We start from the raw sequence: 10,831 nt of genomic DNA on the forward strand, positions 1-10,831 counted from the left end.
ACCAATGGCAAGGATGAGAAGACTCTAGCAGAAATTGAAGATATTCTGAGACCGGTGAAGAATCAGACATGGCGGAATCCAGCAGAGCTGACAGTATTGCTCTTGTATGTAACCGTCTGTATCTTGTACTTACATTTTATTGCTTTTCAGTTGCCTGTTAAGGCTCGGCAAAAATAACTAAAAGATTGTGAGTTTGTATACTTTTGGCTAAGAGAAACATAAGCTGGGTTAATTTGATCCCCAAAAGTATCTTTTAGTAAATAAGTAGTCAACAATTAAATGAGTTATCTAGATCAATATTGGTTTGTATTTCTGGGCATCCATAAAATAAATACGTGAGAAATAGGCATTAAAGCGAAACATCAATGGAAAAGGAAGAAAAATTCAATCAATCTGATTAATTAAGATGAAGTTTACTACAGTTGCTGTGTCTCTTATACAATCATAGTTGGCTCATAATCCCAGCTCTATCTGATTAGTGAGTTCCGGGTTAAAAAAATATGGACCAGAAAATCCGAAATTTCAGATGCATTGGTAATGGTAGGCATATCCTTCTCAAGATCTGCTACCGTAGCTGTGCTCAAGTCCATATTGTTAACCTCCGCTTCTCCTCCACTTCAGCGAAAAGAACCTCCTTTTCGGCAAAAAAATTGATGTCAAGAAGTTATCTTGCAGCTGTCCTTGATGTCAAAACGTTAGCATCCACTCTCATGATCTCATCCACTGGAGCTAGAAATGAGGTGAAGGAATCTGTCTTCACTGCAAGGGATTGTGATTCCACCCATAGGATGATCATATCCAAATTCCTCTTCAGCCTGACTTAGCAAGTCTTGGAATGAAGGCTTGTTCAAGTATGATATCGGAATCACAAACCGCTTCCTTTGACTTTCCCCAACATAGACCGCAAAGTAGCCCTTCGGAATAATGTTGGCTTTTGAAGCGTCCTGGTTCATTGTTGAGTGTCGATGATTTTTCTTTCCGGGCAAATGGAAACCCATGGTTTTTTTATTTGTTTAGAGGAAGAACAAATAAACGATTTCAAAGAAATTGCAGAACTATATAAGTGGATAAAATGGTGAAGAATGTGAGACTTGTGTTGCTTGTGAAACCAAGTGAGTTTATATAAATGAAAAAGGGTATGAGTTAAATGCTCTATTAAAGAAGTGAATGGAGCTGTCCTCTTAAGACAATTCACATGGTTTGGTCTGTCCACTATCGTTATGTGGACTTCATCTGATGTTGGCCAAACTTGTAAGGCCGTACGTTCCAGAGAACATCTTTGCCCTACCTCATTTACAAAATTATATAAACTTAAGATTAGAGACCTGGTTGAGACATCTAGCTATCTGATATGACAACTTATAACATAAGCATTAAATAGGAGATGGTGTTGCTGCTAGCAAACCATGGGCAACTAGTCAATTAGTGTGGCTCCATTGACAACAGTTAATGTTGTCAAGAATCAAATTATAGCTAGAAGAAATCCTCTTACCTATCAACTGTTAATGTCGGATGCAATAATAGTTAGATCAAGAAGTGTTTTTTCTTCCAAACAGTAGTGCTTTGGCTTTTCGGATTGAAATGGATTGGATAAGTCCTTTGATGTATCTTGAATGAAAAAGTGGATGTTAACCTTCAATTTTTGTCCTAGTTAAAGTTACAAGCTGGATTAACAATAAATAAAACTTCGCCTTTTCAACCTCCTCAAAATGGAAGGGAAGTGTTTTCTTCATATCTAGTCAGTCATCTTCATATAATACAAATAGGAGAATGACATACGACTTCTTCATTCAATATACATGGAATCTAGGGAGTTATCCGATCAATTCCATTTCCACACACCAAACGAGACCTTAGTGCTTTTGAATATAAAAGCAAGTATATTGTTTGGTAAATATGAAAGAAAAGTTTGAGACTTATTTGTGAAGATTTTAGGCTATCTCTAATGAGCAGAAAATTTGAAGTCAAAAGTTATCCTTGACTCAAAATACGACTTTTGCCTTTTGGACTGGAGATATTTAGCAGATAGAGGAGGCGGCACATGTCCAAAGTCATGGAATTACGAACAAAAACATAGAAAACTGTCTTTAGTTCTAGATTCATCAAGTTGCAAACCAAGCTTCTTGAAAGTCACATGAAGGATGCCCAACTACTCATCAGTCTCATCCCATCACCGCACATACACCAACTTGAGCAACAAAAACATGGAAACACATTTGCAATGCCAGATGCTTCAGCACTTGGTTTTTTAATTGTTATGCTTCTAACAAAACTGCTTCTAGAAAAATACTTACGGTCGAGAAATGCTTCATAGAGAAGCATTCACAAACGGAAACGGACCTGCAGTATAGGAGCATTTAAGCAAATGAGTATATGTAGTGTATATGTGAGCATATATAGGCACCCTTTTCCTTGTGAACCGGTTTTGCAAGGACAAGTTCTACCCACGAGTTTAACACCTAAATCAACTGGGTATACAAATGGAAACTTTAGGTACCTGAGTGAACCCTTTATATTATTAGGATTTTTCTTACGACATATATCATGAGAAATCACATGGTATTGTCTGCTAACTAATGGTATGAGACTTGACAGATTTCATACTGCTTAAAAGTTATTTCATGGCCTACCATCAATGAACACATTATGGTTGCAGAATTTAATCCATTTCCTATGTACCACGTGCTGAATACAACATATAACCTAGAGAACTCAGGAACTAGAGACTTAATAGGGTGATCAAACTGGGCATTTTTGTAGCGAATGGAAGTTCTCCATTCAGTCCCGGGTTTTCGAATTTATCGATCGAACAAGGAACAAGGTCATCACCCCATGTGTGGTGTATTGTGACTAAAACATGATATAAAGTAGGGCCAAAACTGAAGTGGATGGTAAGGTTGATGGAAGCACATAACCAACCTAGTTGACATTGTTGATGCACAAAATCAGTAAGGATTTTGGTACAACAGAAAGTGTTAAGTTTGTGACATTCGTTAGATTGCTCTGGTCACTAGTGTGGATAAGTATGTAAATAGATAGGGACAGGAAAGCAAACATAAGATGTACGTGGTTTACCCAGATTGGCTAGGTCCACGGAGTAGAGGAGTTCTCATTAATGGTGAAGGGTTTACACAAGTAAATAGGTTCAAGCTTTACTTTAATGAGTACTAGTGAATGATTTAGTACAAATAACATTAGGAAATATTGTGAGAGAATGATCTCTATTTATAGAAGAGAGTTTCTAGTTTCATTCTGACATTAACACGTGTCGTGTTGTGATTGGCTTCTGATGTTGACACGTGTAGTGCTATGATTGGTTTCTGATGTCGACACATGTTGCACTGTGATTGGCCTCCTGGTTGGAGGGAAACTCTTCTGGGTCCTTGACGGTATAACGTTGACCGGTGCTCAGTAGTTTCGGGATTGGTCAAGTATGGTACAAACAGTGCTCCCCTAAGTTCCCGAGTGAGGGAAGCTCCTCGGTTGGGGACTTGCAAGATCCAAGCCATTGAGTAATCATGAAACTTCTAAGTACCGAAGTGTGGCATCATTTTCACTTGCCTTATCTGTCTCATATGTAGATGTGGCATCTTCTCTGGAAGTACTTTTCCTCTATCCAGGGGTGGTATCTTTAACCGATGAAGATGCACAAGGTAATGTATCAATTTCACTTGAAGCTTACTTGTAGTTTCGGGCTTGGTCAAGTGCGATACAAACCCTATAGTAGGAGTCCCCCAAGTCGCCGGGCTAGGAGATTTGCCGAAGGAGGTAACAGACAAGGTAAGCAATCAGACTTCCAAGCAAGCAACCTGGATTGGAGGTTCGACTTCGGCTTCCAGTTGATTGTTCTCATTCGTAAACAGCAACAAGGATAAGGAGAAGCAAATGGAGAAGAGATGATATGAGATACTTTTGCTTTTGAAGAAATAACTTTTTACATGCTTATTCTTGAACTGGGCTAGAGAGTTTTCTGGTTTCCTCCAAAGTATAAGGCCGACTCAAGAATTTGAGGGTCAAAACAAGTCCATCAAATCTAGAGTATGTTCGACCCTGATGATATGAGATACTTTTGCTGTTGACAAAGTAGTGGATGTATCGGCATGCTTTCTGTTACGCTTGTCTCCACATGCGTCCTTGTATCCTTCTCATTTGCCCTATCTATTCCTCAGGCAGATGTGGTATTTTTTCTGGAAGCATAAGATGTTGAAGATGAGTACTCAAGAGTAATGCCAGGTAAGTAATCAGGCAAGAGGTTCCAGGCAGTCAGTTCATGACTGGAAGCTTAATTCCAAGTGCTAACTGATTGCTCTCTTTCTCCTTATCTTGCAGGTAAGAACAAGGCCAAAGGAAAAGACAGGGAAAAAACATGATATGGGATACTCTTGCTTTTGACCCTGATGATATAAGATACTCTTGCTCTGGTGTGGCTTGTTTGCAAAGGTATTATCGGGAGGAAATAAAGCTGAGTATTTCGAGAGACTCTGTTGAGAGTGCCCTCTCAGATGTGAATAAAAGTTGAGCATTTTTTTTATTTGCAGGTTTGCCTGGTTGTGGAAGATGGAGGTCGACATATATAGGAGTCTCCCTAACAACAAGTAGTAGTGCTATTCCTTTATCCTTATTGGTCATAGCAATGAAGTGAGAGCTGCAAGCTTCACGTGTTTTAATTTTGTCAGAGCACTTTGAAAAAATGGTCGTATCTGGAAAGTTGATGTTGCGTGTGAAGATTGTAGACAAGCTTTATCCAAGGAAATTTGGCTCTCGAAGTTCAGAGAGCGGCGCATCTTCGATTTTTGAACAAGCAATCCTGTCGGGGATCTGGCTCTCGAGATTCAGAGAACGGTGCCTCTTCGATTTTTGAGAAAGCAATCCTGTTGGGAGTCTGACTCTTAAGATTCAGATAGTAGTGTCTCTTCGATTTTTTAGAAAGTAATCCTGTTGGGAGTTTGGCTCTTGAGATTCGGAAGGCGGTGCCTCTTTGATTTTTGAGCACGTAATCCTGTTGGGAGTCTGGCTCTTGAGATTCAGAGAGCGGTGCCTCTTCGATTTTTGAGAAAACAATCCTGTTGGGAGTCTGACTCTTGAGATTTGGAGAGCAGTGTCTCTTCGATTTTTGAGAAAGTAATCCTGTTGGGAGTCTAGCTCTCGAGATTCGGAGAGTAGTGTCTCTTTGATTTTTGAGAAAGTAATCCTGTTGGGAGTCTGGCACTCGAGATTTGGAAAGCAGTGTCTCTTCGATTTTTATAAAGTAATCCTGTAGGGAATCTGACTCTTGAGATTCGGAGAGCAGTGTCTCTTCGATTTTTGAGAAGGTAATCTTGTTGGGAGTCTGGCTCTCGAGATTCGCAGAGCAGTGTCTCTTCAATTTTTGATAAAGTAATCATGTTGGGAGTCTGGCTCTCGTGATTAGGAGGGCGGTGCCTCTTCGATTTTTGAGCACGTAATCCTGTTGGGAGTATGGCTTTCGAGATTTGGAGAGCTGTGCCTCTTTGATTTTTGAGCAAGCAATCTTGTTGGGAGTGTTTTCTCGAATGTGAGTAAAGGTTGGGCATTTTTTCCAGTCTGCCTTGCCACGGAGCACGGAGGTTGACACACATTGGGACTTTCTAGTTATCAAGCAGTGGTGTTGTTCCTTTACCCTTGTGGGTAATAGTAGGGTAGCTGGACCTTCAAAATTTATGTGTTTAAACTTTGTTAAAGATCTTTGGCAAAGTTATCTGTGGTACCCAAGGAGCTGATGTTGTGTGTGGAATCCGGAGAGTGGTGCCTCTTCGATTTTTGAACCAACGGCCCAGTTGCCCTTTCTTTTATAAGGGCACCGATTATGTGCAAGAAGTACATTCAGAGAGTTATTGCTTGTAGGAATTTTCCCCTTACTTCAGAGATTTATTGCACCTCATTTCTCTTTCATCATTTCTGAGAATGTATGGCCCATCCGACCGTCGTTTTGACTTGAACTTTAGTGAAGAGGCAGCCATGCCTTCTCAAGACAACATATGGTGCCTATCCTTCTTATCCCCTACTGATCCTCTTACGGTTGGGGACTCTGTGATGAAGAATGATTTGACCGCTGCGGTGGTGGACATGAACCTTCTCACTCCCAAAGATAACAGATTACTTTCCAAACGGTCTGATGAGTTGGCTGTTAAGGATTCTCTGGCTCTCAGTGTTCAGTGTGCAGGTTCTGTGTCTTATATGGCCCAACGCCTATTTGCTCGAACCCGCCAAGTTGAATCATTGGCGGCTGAAGTGATAAGTCTCAAACATGAGATTAGAGGGCTTAAGCATGAGAATAAATAGTTGCACAGGCTCGCACATGACTATGCTACAAACATGAAGAGGAAGCTCGACCAGCTGCAGAAATCTGATGGTCAGATTTTACTTGATTATCAGAGGTTTGTGGGTTTGTTCCAAAGGCATTTATTGCCTTCGTCTTCTGAGGCTGTACCGAGTAATGAAGCTCCAAATGATCAACCTTCGGTGCCTCCTCTTTCTGGGGTTCTGCCTAGTACTGAGGCTCCGAATAATCACCCTATGGTGCCTCCTCTTTCTGGGGCTCTGTCGACTGTTCAGACTTCTCCTGAGCAACCTTTGTGAAGGCTCCCCCTTGTTTGTTTATTTTGATTCATGTATATGTACATATTTGTAACTTATCGGAGATATCAATAAACAAGTTTTGCTTCATTTCAACGTATTATGTTAAGTACACCAATGCCTTCTTCACTAAGTTCTTTGAATTTTTCCTTTTATTGAAGCTTGTATGTTGAAGCTTTGTGAGTGAAGCATGTAGATTGAGGTAGTACTCCCTTAATTTCCTGAGTGAGGAAAACTTCTCGTTTGGAGACTTGAAAAATCCAAGTGACTGAGTGGTCGTGAGACTTCCGAGTATCAAGGTGCAATAGCATATGGTAGGAGTCCCCCAAGTCTCCGGTCGAGGGAGTTGACGAATGAGGCATTTCCTTTCTAATTGGTAGCCCAAAACTCCTTCTTCATATATATTTGTTATGAAAGTTGTTAGACCCAAAGAAGAGGAGGCCTAGGCAATTTTGTTTTTTCGAAATTTTTTTTCGATTTTTTTTTTCAAATTTTCAAATTTTTGAATTTTTGAATTTTCGAAAATATATATATATATATATATATATATATATTAAAGCTTTGTAGGTGAAGCTTTTGTGTTGAAGCTTTGTTTGGTACCATGAATTGATTTTGCTTCACACTATCTTGATCAAGATAATGTGAAGCTTTTGTAGGTGAAGCTTTTAGGTTGAAGCTTTGTAGGTGAAGCTTTTGTGGGTGAAGCTTTTGTGGTGGGTGAAGCTTTTATGGTGGGTGAAGCTTTTGTTGGTGAAGTTTTTATGGGTGAAGCTTTTGTCGTGGGGGAAGCTTTTGTGGATGAAGCTTTTGTGGTGGTAGGGGAAGCTTTTGTGGGTGAAGCTTTTGTTGGTGAAGCTTTTATGGGTGGAGCTTTTGTGGTGGGTGAAGCTTTTGTGGTGGTGGGGGAAGCTTTTGTGGGCGAAGTTTTTGTGGTGGGGGAAGCTTTTGTGGGTGAAGCTTTTGTTGGTGAAGCTTTTATGGGTGAAGCTTTTGTGGTGGGTGAAGTTTTTGTGGTGGGTGAAGCTTTTGTTGATGAAGCTTTAAGCTTTTGTAGGTGAAGCTATTGTGGGTGAAGCTATTGTGGGTGAAGCTTTTGTAGGTGAAGCTTTGGAGTTAAAGCTTTTGTTGGGTACCATGAATTGATTTTGCTTCATACTATCTTGATCAAGATAGTGTGAAGCTTTTGAGAATTTGTAGTTGTCCTCCATTGATGAAGCTTTTGTTGGTGAAACTTTGGAGTTGAAGCTTTTGTTGGTGAAGCTTTTGTTGGGTACCATGAATTGATTTTGCTTCACACTATCTTGATCAAGATAGTGTGAAGCTTTTGAGAATTTGTAGTTGCCTCCATTGATGAAGCTTTTGTTGGTGAAGCTTTGGAGTTGAAGCTTTTGTTGGGTACCATGAATTGATTTTGTTTCACACTATCTTAATCAAGATAGTGTGAAGCTTTTGAGAATTTGTAGTTGTCCTCCATTGATAAAGCTTTGTTGAATTTCCCTTTTTTTTTTTTTTTTTTTTTGGGAAACTAGAAATTTGAAAATGTGGGAGAGACAACATATACAAATTTTGCTTCCACACTGTTGAACAAGAGATTGTGATGCAAGCCATACCTTGTAGTAGTCGAAGGTTTGGATGAACCATATAAATTGAATTTGCTTCGAATAGTCTTGAATTTGCTTCGAAGGTTTGAGAATTGTAGTTGCCCTCCATTGATGAAGCTTTTGTTGGCATCATAACTTGGTTTTGCTTCACACTGTCTTGATCAAGAGTGTGTGAAGCTTTTGAGAATTGTGGTTGAACTCCTTTGATGAAGCTTTTGTTGGCACCATAAATTGGTTTTGCTTCACACTGTCTTGATCAAGAGTGTGTAAAGCTTTTGAGAATTGTGGTTACCTTCCATTGATGAAGCTCTTGTTGGCACCATAAATTGGTTTTGCTTCACACTGTCTTGATCCAGAGTATATGAAGCTTTTGAGAATTGTGGTTGAATTCCTTTGATGAAGCTCTTGTTGGCACCATAAATTGGTTTTGCTTCACACTATCTTGATCAAGAGTGTGTGAAGCTTTTGAGAATTATGGTTGCCCTCCATTGATGAAACTCTTGTTGGCACCATAAATTGGTTTTGCTTCACACTGTCTTGATCAAGAGTGTGTGAAGCTTTTGAGAATTATGGTTGAACTCCTTTGATGAAGCTCTTGTTGGCACCATAAATTGGTTTTGCTTCACACTGTCTTGACCAAGAATGTGTGAAGCTTTTGAGAATTGTGGTTGCCTTCCTTTAATAAAGCTCTTGTTGGCACCATAAATTGGTTTTGCTTCACATTGTCTTGATCAAGAGTGTGTGAAGCTTTTGAGAATTGTGGTTGCCCTCCATTGATGAAGCTTTTGTTGGCACCATAAATTGGTTTTGCTTCACACTATCTTGATCAAGAGTGTGTGAAGCTTTTGAGAATTGTGGTTGCCCTCTATTGATGAAGCTCTTGTTGGCACCATAAATTGGTTTTGCTTCACACTGTTTTGATCAAGAGTGTGTGAAGCTTTTAAGAATTGTGGTTACCCTCCATTGATAAAGCTCTTGTTGGCACCATAAATTGGTTTTGCTTCACACTGTTTTGATCAAGAGTGTGTGAAGCTTTTGAGAATTGTGGTTGCCCTCCATTGATGAAGCTCTTGTTGGCACCATAAATTGGTTTTGCTTCACACTATTTTGATCAAGAGTGTGTGAAGCTTTCTACGAGTTGTAGTGTTTGCATTATTACAGAGGGGAAATGTCTGAAGCAGATGCAAGAGGGCTGAATAGCTTGATCTTCGTATGCCATGCACTGAATTTGTTGTTAGCTTGCATTAAGACTTTGTTGGTGACAATAACTCTTGTTGGGCATAAATGCTCCCCTAGTTGAGTTGTCAAGCTTGAGGGTTTTTGATTATTTGTGAATGCTAGGAGTTCACATGTACAAGTTGAAACACTCGTCTTCTGGTAGGTGGAATGAATGATGAGTTGCTTTCATCACTTGGTTGGTGGTACGAATGTGAGTTCCTTCATCACATTTCATCACATTTCATCACCTGGGTTGTGGCACGAGGATGAGTTCCTTCTTCACCTGGTTGGTGGCATGAATGGCAAGTTGCCAAATGATATTAGAGTACGGGTTGTACATTTCATCACCTAGTTGGTGGCATGAAGGAGAGTACGGGTTGGATATTTCATCACCTGGTTGGTGGTATGAAGATGAGTTCCTTCTTCACCTAGTTGGTGGCATGAGTGGCAAGTTGCCAAATGATATTAGAGTATGGGTTGTACATTTCATCACCTGGTTGATGGCATGAAGGAGAGTATGGGTTGTAAATTTCATCACCTGGTTGGTGGCATGAATGGCAAGTTGTCAAATGATATTAGAGTACGAGTTGTACATTTCATCACCTGGTTGGTGGCATGAGTGGCAAGTTGCCAAATGATATTAGAGTACAGGTTGTACATTTCATCACCTGGTTGGTGGCATGAAGGAGAGTACGAGTTGTACATTTCATCACTTGGTTGGTGGCATGAAGATGAGTTCCTTCTTTACATTTCATTACCTGGTTGGTGAGAATAAGGGTAAGGTGTCTAGGTACATTGTAGCAAGTGTCGAATGACACAAAGTATGTTGAACCCTTTTGAAGCACAGTTGGCTTATGTATGGATGTGTTGGAATGTATGATGTTTATGTATGAATGTGTTGGAATGTATGATGTTTATGTTGATTGATATGAGTGATGCTTATAAATGTTTTGCTATGTATGAAGGGATCCATGCTTTTGATATATGAACCATGTTGGTTGTAACCCTTAATATCACATACTTTGTGTCAAAGTACGCATGTTGAAGCTCTGAGTTGGAGTATAAGGATAGGTTAGCGTAGACCAAATGTTCCAGTGCTAGGAACGCAAAAGACTCAGAAGAAATTGTCTGAATTCTCTTTTCTTTAAATATTTACCGAATGGCTTGTGTGACAAAAGATCTCAAGCGGTTGAGAGTCAAAACATTTGTAATGTGTATGCCTTCTTATAATAGCATTTCCTTCAGTACCTAGTCCTCCACTTTGAAAGAGTGAGGCTTGGCCCCATAGTCATAATAGTTGACGGTACGTTCACCCCTGGTTGTTTTGATACGAACTTTTATCCCTCTTGTTGTAATGGGCTTGCTGAGAGTAAAAATCATTCCTCTTACCAAGAGACAGAGACGTTTAGTGACTTAGC

The sequence above is a fragment of the Malus sylvestris genome, chromosome 5, assembly GCF_916048215.2.
Source record: "Malus sylvestris chromosome 5, drMalSylv7.2, whole genome shotgun sequence".
In the NCBI taxonomy this organism is placed as follows: domain Eukaryota; kingdom Viridiplantae; phylum Streptophyta; class Magnoliopsida; order Rosales; family Rosaceae; genus Malus; species Malus sylvestris.